The sequence below is a fragment of the Diadema antillarum genome, unplaced genomic scaffold (genome assembly GCF_040938485.1).
Source record: "Diadema antillarum isolate AM-2024a unplaced genomic scaffold, OU_Dant_1.0 seq00000203_RagTag, whole genome shotgun sequence".
NCBI classification, from domain to species: domain Eukaryota; kingdom Metazoa; phylum Echinodermata; class Echinoidea; order Diadematoida; family Diadematidae; genus Diadema; species Diadema antillarum.
The window spans coordinates 1543805-1571730 of record NW_027271262.1 but is presented as its reverse complement, the minus strand read 5'-3'; the positions used below and the strand labels follow the sequence as shown (position 1 = coordinate 1571730).

At 39.4% G+C, this 27926-nt stretch overlaps 1 protein-coding gene across 3 annotated transcripts in view; it reads right to left on the bottom strand.

Annotated features, from left to right (window-relative positions):
* Window positions 1-27926, bottom strand: part of LOC139728841 (oxysterols receptor LXR-alpha-like) — a 233914-nt gene that overhangs the window by 87589 nt on the left and 118399 nt on the right. Inside the window, exon 1 of one of the 3 annotated variants that reach the window (XM_071639781.1) lies at window positions 8039-8106. The exons of the other annotated variants lie outside the window; for them this stretch is intronic. The gene's annotated coding sequence lies outside the window, so the exon portion shown is untranslated. Of the gene's footprint in view, window positions 1-8038; window positions 8107-27926 lie in introns of those variants that run through there. 3 annotated transcript variants of the gene reach the window in all.

The window sequence follows — 27926 nt, the reverse complement described above, 5'->3', positions numbered from 1 at the left end:
TAGGGGAACCCACAAATGAAGAGACAACCAAAATATTGAGGAGACAAACTACTACAGGTATTCGCAAAAGCCCTAAGGGCAATAGATTTTTTTTTTTGTTCTAAAGAGAGAAAGAAAGGCTCTTTTTGATATTTCACTGGGAAGAAACTTAAATATGACTCAGAAAACCTTAAGGAACCCAAACTACAATTATGACAGGACAATATTTTTCATCAGCTTTCAGGCAATGTGAGCAGGAGAAATTAAATAAATCTACGCTGAGGCATTGCGATGGCTTCTGGACTGAAACCCGAAAGTTTTGATTATAAAAACAAAGAATTAATATTTTTAAAAAAAAGACATATATGCCATATGTATGGGAAACAGATACAAAATATGACCTTTGCATTAGCTGACTCATCTGCTCAAAATACAATCAAAGTAAAGCAGTTTGTTTCATTCCACAGAAGCCACTGCATTATAATCATGAGTAGTTGTTGTTGTTGTTGTTGTTGTTGTTGTTGTTGTTGCTGTTTTTTTTTTTTTTTTTTGGGGGGGGGGAGGGGGTTATCTGTGCTGCAATAAATTCAATGCCACATTAAAGTTCAGTCAATATTCACGGCTTCGGATATCATTGTGGTAGCGGCAACATCTTTGGACCACAAAAGAGCGAAGCTTTAGAGGTTTTTCATGCAGACATGCATTGTGACGGAAGGAAAATCAATCAGGGCCAGGAATAAGGGGGATACCTGTCTCCTCTCTCTAGGCAAAGGTGATAAGGGAGTGCAGACTTATCTGGTGATGAATTATTTCTCGCACTCTCTCACAATTCCCAGTCATTATCGGATGCCGCCGCGGGGACCAATCAAAAGAAATGAATCATTAGGAAATCATGTTGAAGCTATCATCATCTCCTTCACTACGGCATTTCAGAGATACCGACTTGGTGTTCACAATTCTAATGCTTTTACACATAGTACAACACACTCAGCAAGACACTGAGCGAAACATAGCTCTCTTTCTCACAAAGTACAGCTGCTATACTTAGGGTTGTCTTTCTTTTTCCTTTCAGTTAGTTTATTCAGTACTTATTCCATGCAGCATTTGTATCCTTGTATTGAATTACTTTGTGACAGCAAGACAAACACAGAGATTGTAATGGATTGTGATGCGTCTGTCAAAATGTCACATACAGTATATCATGTCCAGAGACTGCCCTTGAGATACACATGTTAGAGTCCATCCGAGGGTAGTACAATATTTCAAATGTTGCTGGCACATTGGCTGCATTTAGCAACATTCCCAAGTTTGAAACACGCTTTAATACCTACTATCAAAACATGTTTGCAAATGCCTTTTGGATTGCGTTTCTCCAGTTGTTGCATTAATCAACTCTGTCTTGAGTCGATTGGGAGGCCTTGTCACTGTGCAGCTCCATTATGCAGTAGTTGGGGTAGGCAGGTCCGAGTATATGCATTTCAAAACGACTTTGCATTTATCAACTCTGCAGAAATGCATCTCTGGCTCAAATGCGTTTGTGATTGCACTTTTTTGGGGGGCGTTTCAGAAACGTGTTTCTAACCCTATACTAATCAAAACAGCTTTGCATTTATCAACTGCCCAAAACTCCCTGAAAGTTGTTTGGAAACCATAATATTTCTGCGCCAGAAGTGAGTTGATAAATACTCCCTTGGATACTGTATCATATTTCGATTGATGTCACGATGTCATTAACCCATGATCTCACTTAGATGGTTTTTAATTTGTACATAAACATCAGCTTTTTCACATATCTATGTGTTGGCATCTGATGGCAAATAATTTAGAAGATCCGCCTCGGCTGCATCACATCACAACAGTCGGAGTCATTCTCCTTCAAAAACACTGCTGTTCAACTTCTGAGAAATTTGGGTGAGGAGGGTTGGGATAGAGAGAAAGGCATACACTGAGAACCTGTTCTTTCTTGGCATTGTCTCAAAGTTCGTCAAACGCATGACAATCACTCATCAGACAGGAAAGAGGATTAATGTAAACATCGGATCAAAATCTTATCCATCTCCCCTCCCCCCCCCCCCCCCACGACACATACTTTTTCATTTTTGTCCTGTGACTATGATTATTCAGCTCTACTTGGAACACCGACATGTTTCCTACATTCAAAACACATTGGGAAGCTGACAAGAAAAATAAATGCTGACAATATTACCACAGCGTCATGTCATAGCCATTCATCACCATGGAAACCGGTGCTAAACAACCTCACCTGGCCTAAATACCTGAGAACACTATTGTTGCTAACCATGCTCGCATCTGGTTCCAAGCCCAGCTAGAACAAAAGATTGTGACATCATCACTTTGGTACTCTATATAATTCATCATAGTGTACCAACATTCAATCTTAGATTTTGTAAATATGGGAGGGGGGTCTCACTAACCATCCTCACATAACAAGTGTACAGTAAAAACAATCACATCCCTCAGAGAAGAACAAATGCTCAATTTTTTGGGGGGATGTCACAATAAGACCACTAAATGGAAATTACAAAAATATAAAGCTCATAGAATTAGACACATCATTGAATAAAAGCAAAAAAGAAAAAAAGAGAGTAAATATTCACCAAATACAAACACAAACCCAAAGAACATATGGGAATGATTCCAAGTTTATCTATTAAAAAAAATGATATACCTTTGTATATTTAAATATGTAGTTTGCTCCTTGAAATCATTGTGTGTTATGAATATCTAACCGAAACAAATGACCTCATCATAAATACATTACATATTCCTGGAACTGTTATCATCTACACGCTTCAAGGATTCAATAACCCTGGCAGCTCCATCACTACCAAGCTCCAATAATGTTACCAGCCAGAAGCACGTGTCTTACAGCTTCGGGTGTCTGTTTTGGTTTCTAATCCAAGTCTAATATTACTCCATGTATAGCCTGCATGGCTGCTAGTGACACAATTTTGCACAGCGCCAGGTCGCATTGTGGCTTGGTCCCAGATGCAGACATCCACGTTGGCACTGCCTGTAACTTGTCAAGACCTCACCAGGAGACTTGTAGGCGTAGTAACTGTGTTTACTAGCCTCGGGCTCAGGGTTTTATGTTGCTACCCAGGGAGTCCCGACACAGTCCCTCCTTTCACAAACTTTCAGAACAATCTCCACTTTCCACGTTCCAGACAGTAGAAAAAAAGATCCACCACTTGTAGTTTGCTCTTTCTTCGACCTGTCTCGAACGCTTGAGATCACGAATTGTCAACACATGTGTACTGTGCTCAACATGGCCTACCTGTCCACGGTGTAAACTCCCAGCCATGTACATTGTGTAAATGGGACACAGTAGTAGTGTACAAGACAGACAAATCACTGCTAGACTGCATACTGTGCGCAATGACAATAATGACAAAAGGATATTATTTCAGCATTATAGAAGGGAAGAAGAAGAGGTACATGGAAAACATTTAGGAAGGTAGAGCCACATGAAAAACATTTAGGAAGGTACAAGTTGTACATGTATACACAGTGAAGTGTTAATCTGACACCATGAACGCAGACCTGCACAAATTGCTCCATATCCTTTTGGATATCATTCATCTGCTTCCAATAGATCCTGGTTTTTTTACCCCTCAAGACGTCATGACACATGATGGTACATCCGTTTAAAACACCGAGATATCAATGACACTTTGTGGCGTCAATGATACACTGTGCAGTATAAAAGTACTGCAGCTAATACATTACCACAAGGATAAAATCCTTCTTATGTTTAAAACTGATAAACAGTAAAAGTAGACAGCCTCAGGAATCAGCACAGAATGTCTACTCTATATCATCTCGCTTCTTTTCAAGCGCTAAATCTTCAGTGTGAAAAAAAAGGACAGCATTTATAATATGAAATATGCAGATTACAGGCATTTAATGCTCAATTCTGTTGGTCAAAAGTCAAGTTTTCTATTCTCGTTTTGGTTTGATGGTTGATTTTGATCACTGACTTTTTACACAGTTTGACCTCAACTTGACATTGATACGACAGTGCTCAGTGGTAACACACAAAATTACTTAGTACATGTACCTGAGAACTCCATTATATAAGTAACCTATGCAAAGTTAGTTGGGAAGGAATTCAAACTCTGAGAGCTTGATGGCACTATGTCTTAAAGATTTGTCTGTGTAGGCCTACTTGAGACAAGCAAAATTATGCTATGTCTTCTATTCTGCATTCCTACAAATCTGCCATGAAAGAAGTCTTACACGCTCTCAGTACAATAGATGTTTGATTTCACAGCCTGAACTCCTTCCGAAACTTTAACCATAGAAAGGGTTCAAGCTTATCTGCTCTACATGTATACTACATGCCTGAACCTAGACTTCCAACTGAACTTTGATGATGGATTTTCAGCAAACTGTGACTTGACATGGTAAAAGTATCGACGGTGAAAATTGTCCATTTCAAAATGATTACAAGGGAGAATTTTACATACAATGCGACTGCCACCGCACCTGTTTGCAGCTTCAGCCTTGCTCTGTGACTGGAATGGAGAATATCCTGTTTGTCAGCACCTTGGCTACTGCAGGTTTTCAAGAATGATAGATGTCACTACCGCTACCTATACCCCCTCTCTCTCTCTTCTACACAGAGGTGAAAGTGTCCAAGTTCAAGAAAGGTCCTGAAGAATATGAGCAAATGTCACATGTTACTCAAGTTACTCCTCCAAAAACTTTCTCTCCGCAAAACTTCAGTCTCGCTTGCAGAGACAATCGCAATCAGGTCCCCATTCATTTGTGGTGGATGCTCAGGCTCTTGTTTTGGGACTGGTGGAAACGGTTTCCCCAAGACGGAGAGACGGGAGGACCCAGGCAGGTTTCGGGACAAGGTGTCACTGACCGAGAGGTCAGCGGCTCCAGGAGGCTGGAATCTGTTAGGAAGGGGATTAGCCTATGTAGGTTAAGCATGGCAGAGGAGAGGGCAGAAATTACAACAATAACAATACCAGAAAAGGGAGTCAACAAGCCCTGATTGACATTTTCAAAAGAAAAAAGGGGCTTAGAGGAGGAACGCTCCTTAAGTCTTGGTATTCCACACCCCTCTTTTTTCTTGCCCCTCCCCCCCCCCCCCAATATCTGCATGGTCTACATGTGTGATGTGTGATTCTGAATCTTCGCTCATTCTTTGTTATGCCATAATGAATATAATTTTTCATTTTTGTAAAACAATACACAATGCCTTCTCTTGGCAAAAGGCGCATTAAGTTATTGTATCATTTCCTTCTTTTTTTTTAAATTGAAATGCAAAAGGAAAAAAAAATTTCTAGATTGAAGTATTGTTGAGTTGTGAATTTTTTACAATGATAACTTTCAAATGAAAAGAAGGTTGTAGCGGTAGGTAGTACCAGCTAATAACGCATTTGTATACTATTATTTATCATATATACAGACCAAGCGGAAAGTTATGAGATGATGGCATTGTTGCTTCATTCAATTTGCATGTGCTCGTGACAGATGGTATCACCATCTGAGACATGCAAAACTTAAAGGCATATTCTAAATTTAGTTCCATATGTCTGCAGAAACTGTTGCATTTTACTCTAAAAACGAGACATGTGCATTTATGCATGACACAATGCTGTGATAACACAATTTCAGAAGACAAGAGTAACAACAAAAATGGTAAATATTACCCAAAAAGGTAAGCCAAGAAGTATTAGAATCTTGGAGCATACCTGATCATCATGGTTAATACGTAAGGTTTCACATTCGATTTCTATATGTCAGGCCACAGCAGTATCCAGCCTGCCAGAGTGAATTGCATGTTGCAGCTTGATAGCTGCATGTGATTTTAAGAGCACAAAACGATCATCATCCCATTAACATTCTGCCCACTCACTTCTGAACAGGAAGGGCGCTTCTGGAATTAAAGTCGTGTACTTATTATTGTGAAATTATTTTACACTTTTGATCTAAAAAATGACTTCAAAATGACACATTATCTTGGCGAATTGCATCAGCCAGACAATTTTTAAATTTTTTTGTAGACCCTTTCAATATATTGCAAACAAATTCAAAATGGTGACAAATGTATTTTGACTTCTTCTGAGATCTATGTTTTAGCTTTCAACTTCAGAATCATAACTGTCATATGTCCACTCTATCATTTTCTTTCCTTGGTATTATCAAGTCAGCTTGATCATTAAGAGGCTTGTCACCATTTTCTCATGCATCATTTAATCTGAGAAGATCTGTTTGTTAGTTGTTTTTTCAAATATACAAAACATTAGGGAGAGAGCGATTACACAGAAGAGGTTTATAAGTGCACTTGCATTGTAGGCCTAAATACTGCATCAGTAATCATGGAAGTCCTTTTGGCAGCAGCTGTAGTAACAGAATTAGTAGAAGATGAGGTAGAAGTAGTCATGCCTTGAAATGCTACTTGTCATCTTTTCTTTACAAATCATCAAAAAATAAAAGAGCACATACAGTTTGAGAGGCATGCAAACATGCATGCTTCTCCTCAGCTGTGAACGATTAACAACACATCATAACTCTTCGCCATCATCAATATTTCACTCTGCAGATGCACGTGTCCCTGCCACTCTGAATAACTAACTCCAGGGAGGTGTACAACATTCGCCATTTCCCACCGGAGAATTGCACAAATGCCTGCATTTCTTGCACGAAGGGCCTATCCTGTTACTCATTTATATATCATATCACCATCAAAACAATTGGGTGGGTACTCGAAATAATATTTGTTGTTTCTCTGAGGGGAAGAACGAAAGTATTTACGCAGTTGTGACTTACAACTGTGGCAATAGAAATATATATTCTGGGTATTAAAACTTCAAGGCTGTCTTATCTCTGTGTAATACTTCAGAGATGGGAACCCTCAATACTTAAGAGGCTTTCAGGTGGGAAAAGGGAACCTTATGACTACAAAACACTATTCAACTTGAAGACACATTACAATATTAAGTGTACACCGCATAAAATACATATGTGAAGATATCTCCCCCCCCCAACAGTTTTCAGAACCTGGTAACCAAAAAACAAACAAACAAACCAACACTATACAAACAAACTCTTGTACAGGATGTCAATGAGAATGCAAGGAATATGTGTGTCACTATAAAATAACGAACTTAGCGACAATTTTCTTTAAGTTTTAATACAATCATTCCTCTGAAGCTAACAACCATGCGCTGAGAAGAAAAAGGCTATATATGGCCTTGAACTGTATGTACACTTTTCACAGAGTGTCCATCCCCCCCCCCCCCCCCCCCAATGTTTGAGATGTCTGTGACTATCAAAGAATCACTATCTCATTATTTGCCCAATACCAAAGTAATGATGACTGATCTACTGCTTCATCCCATAGCTGTCATTTCTTGAAAGAAGCTTTATCGCTCTGGTAAATTTCCTACTACATTCATTTCACCACAAAGAAAAAAAAAATGTACATAGTGTGGAAGCATGTGAAATATAAACACAAAGATTCTGGACCGATTCCAAGAGTATGGAAATAAAGAAAAACATTCATTGCAAAAACAAAAGGCACATGATTGGCACAGAGGCTCTATGAATACATACCGGTAGATGCGGCTTGATTCATATACCAATATTTGCATCAAATTGGTTTTGCGGTTTGTTAAACGCAAGGTGTCAGGATATTACCACAAGAAGTTTCCATTAAGGTACTACTTTATGTAAGCTCAAGATTCTAGGAGCAAAAAAGCCCAGAGTTAGACTTGAAAATGTATGACAACAAGCTTTTCAAAAAAAAAAAACCAACAGGTGTAAAACATGTGATGTGTGTATTTCAGAATAGTATTCCCTATGTCAAGCTTTTAGAGACTAGCATTTACTTTTGCATGACACGTAAGGTTCAATGCACTTGCACATCTTTGACTTACATGCTCATCTTGCATACTGTAGCTGCCGTGTAGTGATAGATAACCAAGACGGGAAGAAGTCACTGAAAAGCTAGTAAACTGCAAATGATGCATTACTCTGCAATATCACTTTCTATAGAGACAACAGCAAATCGGCGACTTACCGCACAATCACCGGGGGTTGTTCAAACACAAGTGTAAGCCATGATGGTGACGATAGCTCGTAATATTCCAGCAAAGTGTTGACCCCAATGGACTATACTGGCTAATAAGACTACTAATGGGATAGAACGAACCAGGGCATGGGATAGAGACTGGGAGAGAGTATAGCACTCTTGCCCTCCCCTTACGGCAGCTACCAGACAGTAAATGCTAGTCTCAATTCAAGATACAACCATTTTTAAGTTTCTTTGGTACCTCCACCTTGGTGTGATGTATGCTTTTCTTAACTTTTCATCTTTCACTCCTCCTTTTTCTCTCCCTCCCTCCATCTATTCATAAATCTATCTATCTATCTATCTATCTATCTATCTATCGATCTATCGATCTATCGATCTATCGATCTATCTACCTCTGTGCAAGGTTTAGTATAGCACATAGTCTTTCAGAGAGTAACATCCACATCTAAAACACTTTTGACAGCGCTGATTATAAAGTTCTTTCCGCAAAGCTTGTCTTGTACGCTATACGACACCAACCTTCTGGAAACCTCAGAGGTTCCTCTCTTTGTTGCCATCTCCACCAAACTCTTCATCATTTTCTTTTATTCATGGGGATGGGGTGGTTTGCTCTAGAATCTATGCTGATAACAACTTTGGCACCGTTATTGGCATGATACATACATCGTGAGCAGATTATACCGATATCACTATTCAAATTCCTATTGAAGACTTCAAAATCAGGGGATGAAGGGATCACCTAGATGACATCACAGATGTAGCATCTGTCAAGCCACACTGAGGTGCCCATGAATGCTGATAGGGACTACAAACTCACATGCTACTCACATGCTCACTCGTCCGAGATACCTAAACTCACATTCAGTCAAATACAGCCACTGGGCACTTGCCTCTTGAAGGTAGAGGGGCCTTTACACGGGCCTCGCCTGAACGTCCATTAGGGTGCTGGAAGAAACATTTATTTAATAGATGATTCACCTGCACTAACTAGTTTAAAATTGTACAGGATCCTGATGTTTGTCCAGAATGTGTAACAACTGGTTGCTTTCACCAAATTGGCATTGTCACTATATTCCTAGAAGGTGATACACAACAAATGGCAACATCACTCACAGACGCTATCGTCAGAGACTAAAGAGCAGTCAACCTGCTGGAAGGAAGGCTACATCAGGATTTGAGGGATACTTCTTCCAAGGAGGCTGTGCCAGTATGGACGAGGAGAAGCTTTCGATCTGTCCCAGAATACAAGGGAGAGAAGAACAAGGTCACAGCCATCAGGCCAGGGAGATTTATTGCTAGAGACCCAGACTTGACTGAGAGCGGAAGGAGCAACTGACCTGATGATTGGTGGCAAGACACAAGTGCAGAAGATTTTCTTCTTTTTTGGGGGGGGGGGGGGTAGGGGGAAATGAGTGGGGTGGGGCACAAGAGGTAGGGTATGTGGATGGGGAGGGGAGAGATCACCACGAAGCAAACAAAGCACATATTTCAGCGGGGTCACTCTTGGAAGTCACAATTATTGCAATTATTGCAATTTACCATGGAGAGCTGTGAAATGAGCCAGTCTTGAAACTGTTACATAAACCCATCCAACCACACTCCTTTGATAATTCTGTTTGTCCATTCTGTTCTCGAATGTCTTGTCATCAAGCTGAATGCATATTCTGAGGTCAACACGGAAAATCTTGGCCATCAGCACCTCATCAAAGACAACTTATCACAATTTCATACTAACCAATCCACGCTAGATATTAATCTTTTTTTTTTTTTTTTAAGTGAATGCTCAACCTTATACCAAATGAAAAAATTTTCAAGGTTGCCAGGATTTGAATTCTGTTATTCATATCTTCATTTCTCTGTTCTCTGAGTGGAAGAATACTTCACTGAATGAAGTACATTCATAAAGGAAAAATGAACATCATACGGGTCTGTCTGTACCACTGAATTTACTCGCAGCAAAAATAAATCATTCTGGATAACATAAACGGCTACCAGAGCAATGACATCCCCAAATTGTTATGTCTTCATTTGCTTGGGTTGTGTTTGGCTGAAGGAGGTTTCTGTTATTCCATAAAAGGCGAAAATTTATCACGATCAGGATTAATCGCTCTCGACACAAACTGAAAATAGCCCAGTGACCTACTTTTCCAAACCTTTCAGTCGATGACAGCAGAGTGTCTTCCAGGCTTCATTTCTTGGACTGCTTCTTCAACTTTCAACACGCATTCTCCCCCCTTTTCCGAAATTCTGGACATCTTCAATATCCGTGTATTATCTTTAGGAGAGTTGTAGGCACATGTTGGGTCAACAAACAGCGCACAAAGTCACGTCTGTACGGCAGCAATGGGGTTTGTTTACATCAGATACAACGACAGCTGCTTAATTCAACACTGGGAGTGCACACTTTATTTCCGTGTTTCGGAACTTTCTGCTGTAGTATATGCTATGGCATGTTCTCGTATGTCTGGAAGAAGGGGGACAGCTAAATTTCAACTGGAAGAATTATAATGTTGCTTATAGTACTTTTTAATAATAAAATAATAATAATACAACTTTATATCATGCTTTTTCATAATAGCATGTAACACCATCATTGTGATGTTGTTTAAAGTGATCATAATCACATCATATCAAGAGATATAGGGCTACAAATAGTCGATCAACTCATAAAAACCAGCATCAAATTTTGTCTATCTGCTTGGTCACATTAAAAACAACAGTTTGAGTTCAATAAGGTCTCTCACACTTAGCCAGATTTTAGGGGGTAGCATCCTCTTTTCCTTATTACACCCATTCAATCAAATCAAATTATCGTCAAATCAAATCATTCTCAAATAATCTATCACCGTCAACTGATGTAAAGAAATTCACTGCAGGAATGAATGAGAAGCTATGCACCATTTGGTACCTGATAAATATTTTGATTTTTTTAAAAATCAATATCTATCAGTATCTTAGAACAAGGCAAAGAGCAAAACACACATAGAATACTTTAGTATAAACTGCAATTCTCAAACAAATCCAAAACATTCTCACTACTAAAGCTAGCGTCGTAGTGTTCTACCCTCAGGCTACAGAAGGTATAATCTGCCAAGTGTAAACGGGGCATGACCGGTTGCCCCGCTATGCGGGGACATGATTTACGTGAGAAGTCTACCCATTATTCTAACCTCCTGCCTCATTCAGATATTTCATTCGGAGAGGATTCTTGAGAGCGCCAGTGCATTGACTTCTGACTGAGGACAGCCCACATAAACAGTGGAATAGGAGTCAAGTGAATCACAACTTTCCAACTCGTAGTGCAGCCACAAACTACTCTGATGGCTTCCTATCACTTCAACTTCTCAGGAGGGAATTTTTTTTCCTTTTCTTTTGACTCTGATCACACACACAAACACACACACAAACACATACACACACATACACACACATACATACAAACATAAATCTATAATGATATCATACCTATGCATGTTGTCTTTAAAGACAAATGAATTTGCTAACAAATATCTAAATAGGAATCAGACTATCCTGAATAAATCCTAACTTGGAAAAAAATGTCTTATAAATGTGTTATATAAAATATCATATGAAGGGCTTTTTGACCATCTTTTGTCAATATCCAGAACATTAAATCTACTTCAGATTGGATTGCAAAGTGACAAACAGTACTTCTAAGTCAGAGATGTTGAACAATCACAGAATTCAAGTGGGGAAATGAGTTATAATTATAAACCATCACAATATTATCTTTTCAGATTCTTTGCATTTGAGAAAGCAATCAGTGTTATGAATGAGGAAAATTTCTCTACCTAACAGGAAACAAACTACAAAGCAACAACACTAGGAAAATAGTCGACTTTTGTGCCCTTTCCGCGGCATGCCCACAGATAGCCTTGGACAACCTTAGCAGGCTTTTGAAGTAAAAAAAAAAAAATCAATTATCTTTATCTCGAGGAAACACGGGGATTTATTTTCCACCTCCCCCTACATCCAAATCCCAGTCCAGCTTCCCATATCCGCTGGATGAGACAGAGGATCTGAATAAAATATGGGGGGAATTTTCCCATCATGGATTACCATAATCTCGCCAAGATTTCGCCCCCATAAACTTGGAAGTTTTTTTTTTTTTTTTGGTGACTCTTCGAGATAGCTCAGTGGAATACAACATCCATCACATGTGTTTTATTTGCTTTAACTAAGAAAGGGGAAAAGGAAATGGAGATGAATAAAAATCATTTCAGAAGAATTGAAGGAGATGAAAGTGATGAAGCAGAAGAAAAAGACAATGTTTGGATATTTTTTTTTCTATGCAGTCCACCTTAGATATCTGGGCTATAAACCGATGAAATGCAAAGGTTACAAAGTTTTGAGACTAAATTGCTAATAACATTAATTTATTTTTTTAATATTAATTGGTTATTCTATTTCAATGTGTACATTCATTAGCAGTACGAACAGTTTCTTGATTAGATAATAAAAGATAAGACTTGATGAATTTCTCTACGTAATGAAATCACTTCCTTTTAACATATTCTGGTAGACATTCACGGTGTATACAAAATGTTGCCAGGGAAATACACACACACATACACACAAAAAATAATGATTTGGGTATGCACTACTAGTATATGTGTGGCTCTTCAGATACATACTGTATTCTCAATCTTGACTACAATAACAAAATCCCATAGAAAAAACAGCACATTCTACTTGTATGTATTTCTTTCAAGATACAAAGAATGTAAATGACTTGTCAAAATGAACCATTGATGGCATAAAATTAGGAACAAGCACATGCAGAGCAGAATCACATATCAGCACAAACTGTACATCAAAATTAGATGTGAAAACAGGATGTGCGATCATGAGGACCCCGTCGGCTTAGGAAACAGTGATCAAAGGCGAAGCACAAACAGTCACATCTACAAGTGTATATCAATTTAACATGCAGAATTCTGATTGGTTGAGTGGGTGCAAAGTTACATATCAAGTCATGTTTGATGCCACTGGTAAGGTTGTAGGCAACAGGACCCTGTTCACATATCTAAAAAAGTCTTTACAGAAGAGACTGCACAGCAACTGATGCTTGCCCTCTTACTCTTCCAGTGTGAAGGGGGGGGGGGGTGGTGAAACCTTTAGTGGACAATCCACAATTACCACATGGAGATACCACAAAGATTACTTCTCAGCCCACTCTGTCAGGTTTAAATCAATACTTGTCATCTCATCATCTTTAATCCTGCAATGTCATGTTTCATCTATGTGCGTGTGCCCACATCAAAAACAGACACCAAGATTTTTCAGATTTTTTTTTTTTCTGCCAGCAGTTCAAAGAATGTTTGTCAACTTCGAATGCAGAACTTGAAAATGTCACTAGGACTGATGCTTTTATCTGCTGGGACACAGGTCCTTACATAAGTGAATATTGAATAGGACTTGACCCTCTTATATATGTAAAAACTTAATATTAGAAAGCAAAGGTTAAATTCAAAGCACCAGTTAAGAGTTTGTGGATGCAAATAAGAATAATATCTACTGACTAATAAGAATATGTTTGTGTTGAGATATATTTTCCAGTTTTAAACAAGAAAAAGGATAGCAAAAACAAGCAAGTAACTGATATTGTACTGCATTTTCTGTTTTCAAATCAGACCAGTTTCAACTATGACCTTTATGAAAAGAAAGAAATAAGAATGGATAGTTGCTGAGTGCCAACTTACATTAGGAAACACTGCCTGAATGATTTGCATTCCAATGTTAATGTCAATTTCCTAGTGAATAGCTTTGATGGAATAGAGCATGTACCAACACTCTCTCTCCCTTCCTGCCCCTCTCTACCCCATCTCTCTCTCTCTCTCTCTCTCTCTCTCACTTCTCTCTAATATATCTAGATAGAAATATGGGTAGATATATAGATAAATAGAAAGATACAGATAGAGTTATATTCTATCTTTATGCACATAAAAATGCACGCTAAATATATACATATATTTTTTTCAACGATGTTTATTCTGTTCCATTCAAAGTAATAGAAAAAAAAATAACAATTTTCATTTGCTACAATTGAAATGACGAAAATATACATTTGTGATCATAATAGCAAATTTGCTATTGCTGTACATAATGACATAACAAATATTACATTTTCATGAACAATTATCAATTTACACACACATACATACACACACACACACACACACACACACACGCTCTGTATCTGTGCCTTTTAACGTACAATAAATCATTCATGGGCAATGAAATCAAGTTATTTGTTTCTTCCACAATAACCTCACTGCAAATTTATGGTTAGCTAACTTTCTCCAAATAAGCCACCCCCTCCCCCCCCCCCCCCCCCCACCCTCCCTTCGGAAGTATGTATGGTCCTTGGAATGTTTCATCATGTTTATCAACAGGCATACAGGCTGCATGGGTATTTTCCTATCTTTCTTCAAGAGTACAGCTATCTGGTATTTCCTGTTGAAGCAGGTGTCTGTGCAGCTAAGACACATGTGCTGCATTATGTCATCAGTTTCTCACATTGGTCAGCCGGTACTACGATTATTCACAATTTTCATTCTCAATATTTCATTAAACACATGCCCAGCATTTTGCTCCTTTATTATTTTTTTATTTCTGTCAGCATTCCAGCCTTCAAATGGCAAGTCAGCTATTTCTGTTCATTCAGCTAAAAATGGCCAGCTCACCAAAAAGAAATTGATTGCAAATCCTCCCTTTGGCATCAAGAATGTAACCACAAATCACAAAGGGTATAAGGGCACTAGCCTTTCATGATCTTTAGTCTCATTCATGATATACTTTAATATCATTGTATCAGCAAGATCCTACCATTAGTAGCAAGAAAAGAAGCAAAAATACAGATATACATTTATACATCATAGGTGGGGGGGGGGGGGGGGGGGAGGGAAGACAGAGCTAGAAAATATAACTCTATAGATATAGGCTTCAAAGCAGCTCACAGCATTCACATGCAATTGACTATTTTTACTCAGCCGCTCTTCATTGCCAAGATCAAAGTCATTCACATCAGTTTCTTTACACACGCAAGTACATTCAATATCAAAGATGGCTCCCTTTTTGTTCTACTTGAGAGTATGGCAAAAAATAGATAATAAATACAAAGTCCCCTGGGATAGTACATTTGTAGTTATCTATTAAAGGTTAGTACATTTGTAGTTATCTAAAGGTTGGTACAAGGTAAAGTATTGCAAAAAACAAAACAAAACAAAACATTGGAAGGACTGAGAATTACAATTGCCTTTAATTATAGTTATGTTTCTGTGATGCAAGGAGTATCATATTTTCTATCCCATCATTTCAACAAAAGCGCGCAAACACAAGGGCAAGGGCGATCATTTTGGTAGATTTGAAGGATGCACACATTGGTCAGCAAAACATTGCAATGCGGCAATCCGTGAGATATATCTGTCCATCTGAACGGGCGCAAAAAAATCTCGATATGTGGATCATGATCGAGATCTGTCTGTGTGCAGGCAGCTGCCTTATGTTGGTCCTGAGTGGAAAATTTTGCACTTGGCTAATAAAAACTACATTGCAGCGGTTGTAGTGTGGATCACAGCCAAGAAAGACACCTCTTGACATGCAGTCATTCACTATACTCAGATGGCAAAAAGTTTCCACAAGCGAAACGTCATCTGTAAACAAAGTGATTGCCAATTAGATCAGGGGCACACTCAGTATGCTGAGATTTAATATCAAGTCGCATTAGATAATGCATGAACCTAGTATACACACAACATGAAAGCACACACACACATGAACACTCAAAATATACCCATATTTATTATTCTTATCTCTGCAACTACGGGAGTGCGCCTAGGGAGCATTTATAAATCTAAATCAGTCAGCTTGCCTCCTCCCCTCCAAGTCCCAAATATGCTATTTAGTGGGGTCTGTTTCACCGCATATCGTATCACGGATATGCACAAGCGACAAAAGAACACTACGCTTGGCTGAATGCATTCCATCTCCATTCCATCTGGTGAGAAAGTGCATACACCTCTCAAAGGGCTGGTAGCAATAGCCTTGGTACCAGACTCTCTTACTTATCCTTTTCCTCACTCTCTCATTCCTTCCTGCTTTCTTATTTCCTGTTTTCAGCATCAGGCATATCACCCTTTGTACAGTGATTACGACAGATACATTTGAGTGACTCACTGTAACTGCAAGCGAGAATCACAACAAAATGCTTAATTTCAACAATTCTGTCCTGTTGTTTCCAAGCACATGTGTACTTTCTGTGAACAGCACCTTGAATGCCTCATATTGTGATTATGATTACAATTACGGCTATCATCATCATTGCTGTTGCTATTACCATTTCTACAGTAATTATCGTTAACATGATTTTGTTGCATAGCGACTACATCACTAAATTCCACAAGAAATGCACTCATCATTTGACGATAACTGCACAAATATTCTGCTGTTAAGGAACTGCCTGCAGCTTCCATAATCTTGCAAAAGATGAAATAACCCCTCACACGAGCGGGAAAGCTGTATCAGAGAGAACATTTCATAGCTGCATCAAAGAAAAGTTCCACGAGCGTCGTTTGCAGGCATCCCTTTGAAGAATTAAATGAAAACCAAATCACAAGTCAGAATAGGAGGAAAACAATAATCTTCACAGTGATCACACCCCCCCCCCCACAACCAAGGAAAAGGCCAACGTGCACCATTTCCATGCCAGCAACATTTCATGCCTTCCTCTCCCTCTCTTTCTCTGTTTCTCCTCTTCTCCCATCAACAAAATTTGATAAGGAAGAGGCAACATCCACGAGTCTGTAGAAGGTGTCGTAAGATCCTTGGAAGACGTCACTTTGAATTATCCTCACAGTCCCATCTGTAGAGACCAACGGGCTTCCCAAGCCACCTCTCAATACCCCACAACAGCAACAACAACCTGCCCCGTGGGGACGGAAGAAAAAAGAAGGAGTTATTTCTCCTGAAATGCTGATTACGTCAATGTCTTTATTGGAGGATTCGTGATGACAATGCCGCTATGCTTACGTGCCAAGTGTCACAGAAACTAGTAGAATTCCGACCAATATGAAATTAGATGTACCGGTATGTGGAAAAAACACAATGTTAGTTCATGTTGCCAACTTGGTGTTAATATCATACAAAAGCAATGATGTAAATGTCCTCTTGTTTCTTGGCCTAGAGTATGAGAAATTAAGAAGGAATTCCTTGATTCTGTGACGTGGGATCTCACTCAACAGAATCGTTGGCAATCATTCATCAGCTCGCAATTGCTCAAAATTCCCAGACTAGGTGACAGATACAAGATCATGAATCCATTTTCGTGAAGCTCTCCCATCCACTCTGCCCTCCACCAGAGGGCGCTCTTTATTTCGGCATTCTATATCCACTCGCAACACTTCCATGAGAAATCGTCAAAGTTCTCCAGAAGAAAGAACAACAACAACAACAAATGCTTTAAAGAGCACTTTGGAAAACTAACCATTCTTATTACAAATATGAACAGTACACCAAGCTTTAAAAACATGAATGAATGAATATTAGTACAAATCATGGTGCTTTCACTGCAGCTACAAGATATCAACTTGAAATACATTTGTCTTAACCTTAAACCTTGACCGAGGGAATGTGCTATCAGTAAAACATTCAGCGTCACTTCCCTTTGCTTTGATATAGTCTGTCGACGTATCATTCAGCCAATTTTGGGCAGTTGATTGCAATTGTTGCTCATGGTGACAGTCTGTCTCTGTACAAAGATACGGCATCTTGCAGGCATCCAGCCTATCAGAGTTTCAGGAGCCATTCATTGCAGATGGTTACACTCCCAATTCATGACTTCCATTTGCTGATATGCTGCTTTGTTTCTCCACGTTCCATGATTTGCAAGTTGACAGTTCACAACAAGCTTTAAAATTCATGCCTACCCTTTTTCTTCCTATCTTCATGTTCATTTTAGAAATGGATATGTTTGGAAATAATGTCAGAAACTATCATATAAGACTGTCAGCTGCCACACCCCGCAGGTTGGCCAGGATAGCTATTGTACGGCAAACTGTAGCATCTACGCAGTATTCTGCTAAGTATACTTCTGTATATTGAGGAATGTCACATCAAATGAAGGTGCACACCACACGCCGTTGCATTTCCCATGTAGCCAGTTAGGAGCCTCATCGGTTTGGACAATACGTTAGAAAATTTCAATCAACTTGTCATAAGGCATAATCATCACAATCTTCTTTTGGAGTCTTTTAGAGGTTTGATACATTAAGTTATATCGATATCTTGAAAGTGGAATTTGTACTGCAATTCATTCATAAATAAAGACTGCAAGAGGGAAATCATAGACTAAAATATTTGTTGGCATTACATGGACCACTACCCCCCCCCCCCCCCCCCCCCCCCACCCCGTGAAACTGGCAAGGGGCGATTCCGGGCTTATAAGACATGGGTCACTTGAGACATAATATGTACTAAATATCATCTGGAATTGATTCATATGATATAAAATCATGATATACAATAGTTATTTTTTAATATAAAAAAAGATACTAATTGCAATTTACAAATTAAGACACTGACAACTACAGTGTTGTAAGCTATACAGACACATGGATTGAGCCATGTGCACCTGGAAAAGACAACACATAGTGACAGCTATAAAAAACTAATTTAGTCAGAAAAAAAAGCAATTTTATCCAGGTACTTCTATTCTGCACATGACAGCTATAAAAAAGCTAATTTAGTCAGAAAAAAAAAGTAAATTTATCCAGGTAATTCTTGTCTTTACTAGGTTCCTCTCTGTCAATCAAACGTTTCCAGTTCGGTGATTGTTGTCACATTGGCAATGAAAGATTGCATCTGGTGAAAATGCTCTTTGGGGAATATGCACAGTCTATAGGAGCATTTACATAGCCACAAAAAAAAAAAAAAAAAAAAATAGCTCTTTGCACATTCCAGATTTTTCAGTTGCTAGGAAACTACTGGTATCTGAGCAAAACACCAGAATAAAAAAAAAAAAAAAAAAACTTCCTATGATTTGAAGTGAAGTATTTTGAAACTGCAGTATTATTTAAATTGTGGGGTTTTTTTTGCAATGTAAATACCCCTTATAAATAATTTTATTTTATTGACACAGTTGCAATGAATGTTGAATCAACACTAACAAAATCACTAACTTAGGTTGTTGAAAATGGATAGTGTAAAACCAGAAACTTTCATGTACATACAAAACTTGGAATTTCGCAGGGAGCCAAGATTCGCGATATTAAGATAAAATATGCAGAAGTTTCTGTCTACACAATGCAATGAACGGGAGTGGCAATTTGTGAAAGTTTCATGCCACAAAAAAAAAAAATCTTTTGGCTCCAATTTGCAGAAGTTTCATGCTGCGAATGTTTCTGGTTTTACAGCAATACTTATTTCTTATCCCACTGCTGTGGTTCTCAGTATAGACATATTGGCTTAGTATTCCCTCATGGAGTAATTCCCATTCATGCAGCAGAGGGTCACATAAGCGATATGAGAGTGTGTCAAATGTCTACTACTAATTGTTTGGACCCCTCACCTTTTGCAGTGCTAATTCAATAAGGTGCAGCTTGATCAAGCGTCCGATCGAATCTGGGTAATGTCAACAGGGCAGGCGATATGTTGTCCCAGCCTCAGACAAGGTCTGGGACCGACAGAGTTGAGGACAAGACCTGATCCATATGTGAAGCACTAACGGAAGGTCGGATGATACTCAGCATCGCTGTCTTACCACTCTTGTGGCTAGACCCTCTTGCCATGAACATTTATTTATCACTATATCAGGAGACTACATCAAGCGTGGCATCTGCCCACGCACTCGTGAAATATGTAGCCGTTTGAATTAGGTTTTGATGAATTCGATGTGAAATACATGACATAATCCATCCTTAGAGCTAAAAGAAATTTCCTTTAATGAGCTAAAACTTACCCCATCTCAATTAGATTTCACAGGTAGTTGGTGGCATATGACATCTGCATAACCGATTATGTAACTCGCACTCCTTTCAGACCAATGGTAATTGCCCATCAAACTCATACTGAATTTGATTGCAGAGAAATGTGATCTATATCAATAATTCACTTCACCGTCAACCTTCAGAACAAAAGTGCAAGGAAGCCTACTGAAAAATCATGCAAACTGTGCCTAGAAACGTGACCATTACCTGAGCAGCAATGGATGGTGCAGCAGCGAATGCATGTGCCTCACCCACTGAGCAGCATGCGAAAATTCACAGATATCTTCAGCAGAGAATGAAAGGGGAGAACCTCCCAGACTGTAATCTGCTGCTGAATTCCCTTTACAGAGTGTTACCCAAGGGTTTGGAGATAAACTTCTGTCCCTATCTTCACCAGTGTTTTGCAAGGGTTTACGAGGGGAGTTCATTGACTTTTTCAGACCGCGAAAATTGAACTCATGGATCTACAATTTGTAGATGCACTATGAAAAGGGTATCAGTTTACCAGTTACCAAATTATGAACAGAGACAAGGAAAGAATTTCATGCATTAGTATTCTCTGTTGTTGCTGTTTTCTTATGACAACATCCAGGGGGGGGGGGGGGGGTTGTTGGGAGAGATTATGAATGACACTAACATCGTGACCACACATTGGATGTTTGGTTATGTTGATACAATGCATGTGTCATTTCACATATCTTATGAATTTCTCAGGTCTTTCAAAACACCTTGCACAGAAGAGATTATCTCTTGTGAGAAAACATGAAGTAGATGTGAGTGTCACACGCAGGTGTAGTATCTATTCATTGGCCGATGCTTCACTGTGTTAATAGTGCATTGATATCACACTTGAGTGTGATATTTTCCAGTGGCTCACCTGAAACGAAATCTGGAGATTATTATCTGAAGTACATGTTTCGTATACTATATACGCCGAATATTTCGCGACGTTTTTATTTTCGCGAATTTCGCGAGTCAGCCGCTATTCGCGAAATTAAAAACACGCAAAAATATTGACTCTAATGCCGATATGAATGTGATGTATGCGTATACATTTCTCCGTCAGTACAGGACTCCACGATCGCGAAATTGACGGGAAGTCGGGAAGTCCCGATTCGCGAAAATTTAGACTCACGAAATATATGCCGTATACAGTATATCCCTTTCTCTTTCTCTCCCTCTTCTTCTTCTTCTTCTCTCTCTCTCTTCTGTTTCTCTATCTATCTATCTCTCTCATTATTTCTCTGTTTCTCTGTCTCATCTCAAAAAAAAAAAAAAAAATGTCTTTTTATAAGAGGCTGACAGACTGTGATGTTGGTGCAGACATTGCCCTGACAAGGGAAAAGCTCCTCTGCATAAACATTCCGGCCAAGTTCAGGAAAGCAATCCAGGGGAGGTAGGTAGGGTAAACACCGGGCAGAAGCAGAACACCGAAGCAGGTGTTAACAGATACACGAGAAGGGATACATACAAACTTCTTGCACGGGGAGGGACAAGTAGTTTAGTGTATGTCAACAGTTTAAAGTGGCAACAGGCCTCCCACACTCACCTCTGGTCTAGTTTCAAAACAGGCAGAACTGCTTACATGAATATAAATCAAACAGCCTTTACACACTTTGGGAGAGGGAAAAATGGGGGAAAAAAGCATGAAAGAATATTCAGTATAAAGATATTCTTTCTGCAAGACAACATACTAGCAGAAATAAAATATGAGGTTATTGCTCCAAGAACCGAAACTCTTTTCTATGTAAATTGAAGTAGAATCTTGGTGGATATACTAACTGTAGAGGACTGCTACACAAATTAAAGTGCCCCTTATACAGAAACCAAATAAACAAGACATATTAAAAAAATGCCCCTTTAGTACTGAGCCATGTCAATAGCTTACAAGTGCTGTAATACCTTTTTGCTTATCATATGGAAACTGGGATGGAACACTTCTAGTATGCAGCAAGTGTTTAAGAAACTCTACAAGCTGGAAGCAACTTAAACAAGGAGAGAAAAAGAGGAGAAGAAAAAGGAAACCTGAGTGAAATCTGCTTGAGCACAGAACACCATAATGGACAAGTGTATAACTCGACATGATAAACATATACATAATATACAAACATTATAAACATATCCCCTGGAATCCACTGTATCCACAGAATGTTGCAATTCTTTATTTTTCAGTATCTGGCATCAGCATTGGCAAATCTAATATCCTTATTGCAACAGATTACACGTTCCGAGTGCATTAAATGTGTAATATACAGCATGTTTCCACTTTCAAGGGAATATTTTCATATCTTAGCCTGATAAATCAACAATCTTGCATAGTATCATGTAGTCTTACCATCATACAGGAGGGGGAGAGGTAGGCCAACTCGGTGGATTTTTCTGTAGACTAAGCATGACAGTGTGTATATGTCTGTTTTGTCATGCTTGGCGCTAATGTTTCTCATCGGCCACGACCTACATGGCTGTGACCCTCCCTCAAGAGTGTGTATTCCATCATCCACCCCTTCTCGTCACGCTGACCGCCCGGTCGATTGCTAACATGACTGGCAGCTATCAGCTCCCGTGATCTCATTCACCCTCATTAAATAAACACAAAACTCATCCAAGTGGAATTAGCGGACGGGGCAGGACGCGTGACTTGAGTCCGTTGGGCAGCTTACCCCCGAGGAATGAGCCGCCACAGCTAACATTTAAGTCGTCTGCATAACATGGAGCAGACCGATGCCACGGTAGGCTGCACTCAATATGATGTACCATGGAAGAGGAGGAATACATTGTACTCAGAAGATCAGTGCCAGATAGTCCTGATGAGAGATGCTGCAAAGGATGCTCTTCCATGGCACTTACTTCAAGCTGGCAGATTAACCCTTTGCACGCCACGAGCCTGAAGTCTCAAACCACTGGATATCATCATGCTGAAATCAAGTCAAGCATTACTCCTGAAGTTATCAAAGAATTCTAAAATTGAGTCTTGACCTTTTACCTTTGACCTTCATCACATCTACCTAAATATTGAATAGGTTAATTGCAGTATCGTGGCACAGTAGTGCAAGCTCATTGATCACATTTAATCAGACTCTTTGTGACTAATTGATTACTATCAGAAATGATAAGAGATTTTGACTGTTTTTTTCCTCCATTTTTCTTTGAGTCGTGAACAGCGTTGGATTTGTTTTCTTGATTATTACACTAAAAATGAGGAGCAAACCAAATGCCAGTAACTTTCAAATATTCATAAATACAGGAAAGGATACAAAACTAATTTTCTATCGAAACAAAGACTTGAACAAGTTGCTTCAAATTCTCAATTTGTTTAAGACAAAGTTATCTGACAGGGTACCATCGACATCACTTTCAATTCAAAAAGGTTAATTTTACAGAAATCATTGATCGAAAAACCTTCCTCACAGTGGCCACTAGATTCACTTCAAGTGAAAAATTGTCTTCTAAAGTCTGGCAAAGCATTTCACTGTTAATACATTTTTTTCTTTATATTAGATACCATTCCACAAGTATGAAAGCCAAGCCAAATTGCGAGTGTCATGTGTTAAGTAGGCGAATACACCCAATTAATTGTGAACCAGTAGTGCAATGTTATCATGAAAATTACACTCTATTGATTAGATTACCTATCTTCTCACGAATTTAATAAAATGAAGAATTGAATTGAAGAAAAAAAATTGTGTACGCATTCATACCCAAGGAAATATTCAAAACAGAGGCAGCCCGATGCATGTGGAGAAGGAGCAAATGTTGAACTCCCTGCACTATCGGCTCTTGAAATGTCTTTGGAACTTAATTGATTTATGATATAGGATATTCAGCAAGATTGGCTGCATCACAAATAGGAAATGCCATTCTAGTCTTTAATCCAGCCGCCTCCACTCACTCTCCTCTATTTTTTTTTCACTTCCATAAGATGAAATTTCATTTTCTTAAGCAGTTCCATCTAAACAGACTCATACATTCTAATCTTGAATCCAGCCTCTTCAGCACTTTCATTTTTATTTATTTATTTTTTTTTGGGGGGGGGGTGGTGCTTCAAAGATGAACTTCATTTTTCTTATAACATTTCCAATTGGACTCATAGCATTTATTTATCTGGTTCACAAAAGTGTGTGGGAAAGAAACTATTGTGGTTGTTGCAGTTGAATGTGCAGGAATAGCTGAGGAAGATATGTCACTCTCCATCACATATCTCATCCTTTTTAGAGTTCAGGATTGCAAATTGTGTTTGACCACGAGTTGGAGGCACAAAAAAAAAATGTGCTTAAAAACAAAAAAGAATCAGTTCTCTGTACAACTCCATAAGTTTGCTTCAATAGTACCTTAAGCTTTGGGTATATCACGCATGGCCATGTGGACATCACAACGGTGCATAGAGATATGTCTTCCATCAACCTTTTAAACAAAGTCAACACATTAGTTTCTGTATCATTTTGGCACATATGCATCCATTTTGAAAAATGGTACTTTATCGTGCTACATATAGGCATCCTTTTATTTATTATTTATTTTCATCTTCTTCTTTTTTGAGGAGGACAAACAACAAGAGGAAATGAAATGAGCAATAGTCAAAGAGGAATTGAAGTCTGATGTCCCTCTCACTCACTTCTGTAACAAGCAATTCCTGGATACACAAGATACCACTGAAATTGAGGGATTGCGGTGCGTCGATCCAGTTGTTAAAACAATACCCTGTCACTATATACTACATAGTCTAAGGTACTGTGACACACATATCGGTTCAGTGCCAAAAAGTGGGAGTTTTGACACTTGCTATCTTATATTTTGTTTTGTTCTGTTCATTTTTCCATCCGGCAAGATGGCTGGACAGCCCACATTCAACTGCAAAAGCTGGTCTTCCGTGGCATCCAGTTGTACAATGTACTTGTATTGGGGTGGACCACTTCACCAGATCACAGACCATGTTCTTCGTGCGGATCCAATGAAGCAGGATCTTTTACATGCGGGGCCTCCATCTTATGTCCTATCTGAGGTAGAGAGTGTTTTGCTTCTATGCGAGGGGATGGCACGATAACACGCAACATTGCTCAGTAAGACTCACTGAGATTCAAAACTGTGCCTGAACCCGAGCCATCCGACTGAAAGGCAGCTACGCTACCGGCTGAGCCACCCTCGCAGCCTTACAAACACAACTTATTTAGCAATCTCATTTCTGAAGCGTGTATCTCAACGTATTCGCGAGTTAACAAGTGCTCAGACACTGACGTAAGTCCCTTAGCCAAACACCACCTACAAATGGCATTCCATACAATCGATACAACGGTGTAGCTGTGTCACAAGATCTGAAAGGACTCACAGTGAGTGCATCAGAGATGTCAGAGCCAAGAGAGGCGCAGTCCCACTTACATCTACTTTGACCTCTCTTGACCTCTGAGTGATGCTAGCCATGGCTGTATCTAAGATGCAGCTCCCTGCAATGTAGAAAGAAGCACCCACAACTAGACAACGATGAACAAATAAAAAGGGGGGAAAATACCATTTCAGAATTTCTGACCTTTACAGTGTGATGGTGTGAATTGGTCGTGATGCTGTCTTCCGCCACAAAGCAGTATTCATGGTACAGGTCAAAAAGGCAAGCACCATACCAGGCCAAATGAACTGCCGATGAACTCGGGATTGACAGAGATAGTGTATGAAACAGACAAGAGACTGTCACAAACAGGTTGCTGGAATCAAACTGGGAGGGAAGCGAGAAAGACGGAGGAACAGAGGGCCAAACAAGACTGCCGCGTGTGACGATGGGCAGCAGAGCCGGGGAAAGACGGGGGTGAAGAGGTGAGGGGATTGATACAGACTGACAGTGGAAGAGCCCAGAGAGGGAGAGGGAAGGAGCAAAGTGGTGAAACAGAACCTGAATAATATATGATAGAATGAAAAGATACTTGTAAAGTTGCACGTAAGGGATGGCACAAGGACAGGTGGGAAAGACAATGATGTACGGGACTGGGCGACATCAGAATCATGACCTCCTACCTCAAGAGTGACAACCTGGCTGATACAGTCTACTAAAACCTATCAGAACACAGGTTCTGGAGCAGTCAAGAGTCAAGTGATGCATGAAATTGCCCATGGTGCAATGTGACACCCCAAGAAATTGAGATGAAAGACATGAAGAAAAACATGAATGTAAGCACCTGAAACACACGCTGTTAAATGAAGCTATACGAAGATGTCGTACGTAGTGATGTCACCCGCTGCAACAAATATTATGAAGTGATAATTATGAACCCTGGCTGACAACATAAACACGGAGCAAAAGTGTGTTAATACCACATGCATCACTATGAATCATAAAACAAACCCCGACAATTATAACAAAAGTGTGGCTCAGAGCCCTTTGTCACCCCCCCCCCCCCCCCGAAATAAAAAACTACACATAAATTGTCAGCTTCTGTAATTATCAACCAGCTGGGTTCAAGACAAAGTCATCTGTTGAAAGATCAACTGTGACATCAACAATTACTGTTCCCCTCTTTCCATTGTCTTGCCTTGTCATGTCTGTCACAGTTTTTGAGAGTCTTGAATGAAAACAAAAAACCAAAAACAAAATCTACATGAAATATGTCAGTACAAAAGAGGCAAATCCACACGTAGCAAAAACTGGGAATGGAAGTCATAAGAATCTCAGAATGAAACCCTTGTCTGAGGTTAGTGATTAGCAGCCGGCGTCTACCGAGATGACAACACCAGGAAGAGAGTGAGTGAAGCAGTGGGAGGGGGTAAGATGGGAGAGCTCTAACTCCGTTGCCCTAGATTAACGTGTCAGGAAATCCGTGACATGAACGAACGCGTATGTACGTACGTACGCGCAATACTCTCGCAAAACGCCAGGTGGTGGGGGGGGGGGGGGCCCACCTGTAGTCACACCTCACCAGACAAACAAGAAACGTTGCTGACAGCGATTATGCAGCAGTGATTTCATCAACCCAAAAAATGGCCTCGACTGCAGGTATTTAGTGTTTCATCGTACTTATGCTCAAATAATGATGACTTGAAATACCAACAACCTCTTTTCCTGCACTATTGGCACTTCTAGCTACACCTTCACTTTTACTTCTACAAATTAAAACTAACCATTACTTTCTACAGAAATAGAATAGTTACCTTTTTTCCATCAAAGGCAGGGTGCGGCTTATAAGGAGGTGTGGCCTTATCCCCAGCAAATATGATACTACATAGTTCTTTTATGTGATTTCATAATTTTGTCTTTTTGTACATGTGAAAAAAAAAATCACATATTGTGTTACCACGATGTATTCTCTGTTGTTGAGAAATATAAAAATAAACTAAACTGAAACTGAAAAAGAAAAGCAGTACATGGGTCCAATATCATTTAAATTGCCACGAAAATCAATGCTGACTTTACCACAATTGGTCACGTCCCATCTGGTTTATACCGCATGTCATCACATACACCGTGCAGGCAATGTGCAAATCTCCCTATCCTTAGCCAAAATCCAGATCCAAGTACCTGGACCCTAGTCTCTCCTCCTTATCCTAATCCAAACCCTTAGTCACTTTTCTCCCTTGCACCCCGGAATTTCTGCAGTGCCATCACGCAAAATAATGGTGGCAACACTAAAATGGGATTAGACTACAATTAGATGCTGCTGTTGTTTTGATATAAGAGCTTTGCCAATCATGACATCCATCCCTCCCCCCCCCCCCAACTTTTCTCAAGAGATGTGTTCTGACGACAGGAGTGAGATTCGGATCGCGTTCTGAATCGCGTTATGAATCACAATTCAAGTCTCAATTTTCAGATCACCATTCAAATGAGGATAAAAAATTCTACTCAATAATAAAGAGCGATTGAAACATTGATTTCTCTCTTTGCAGGC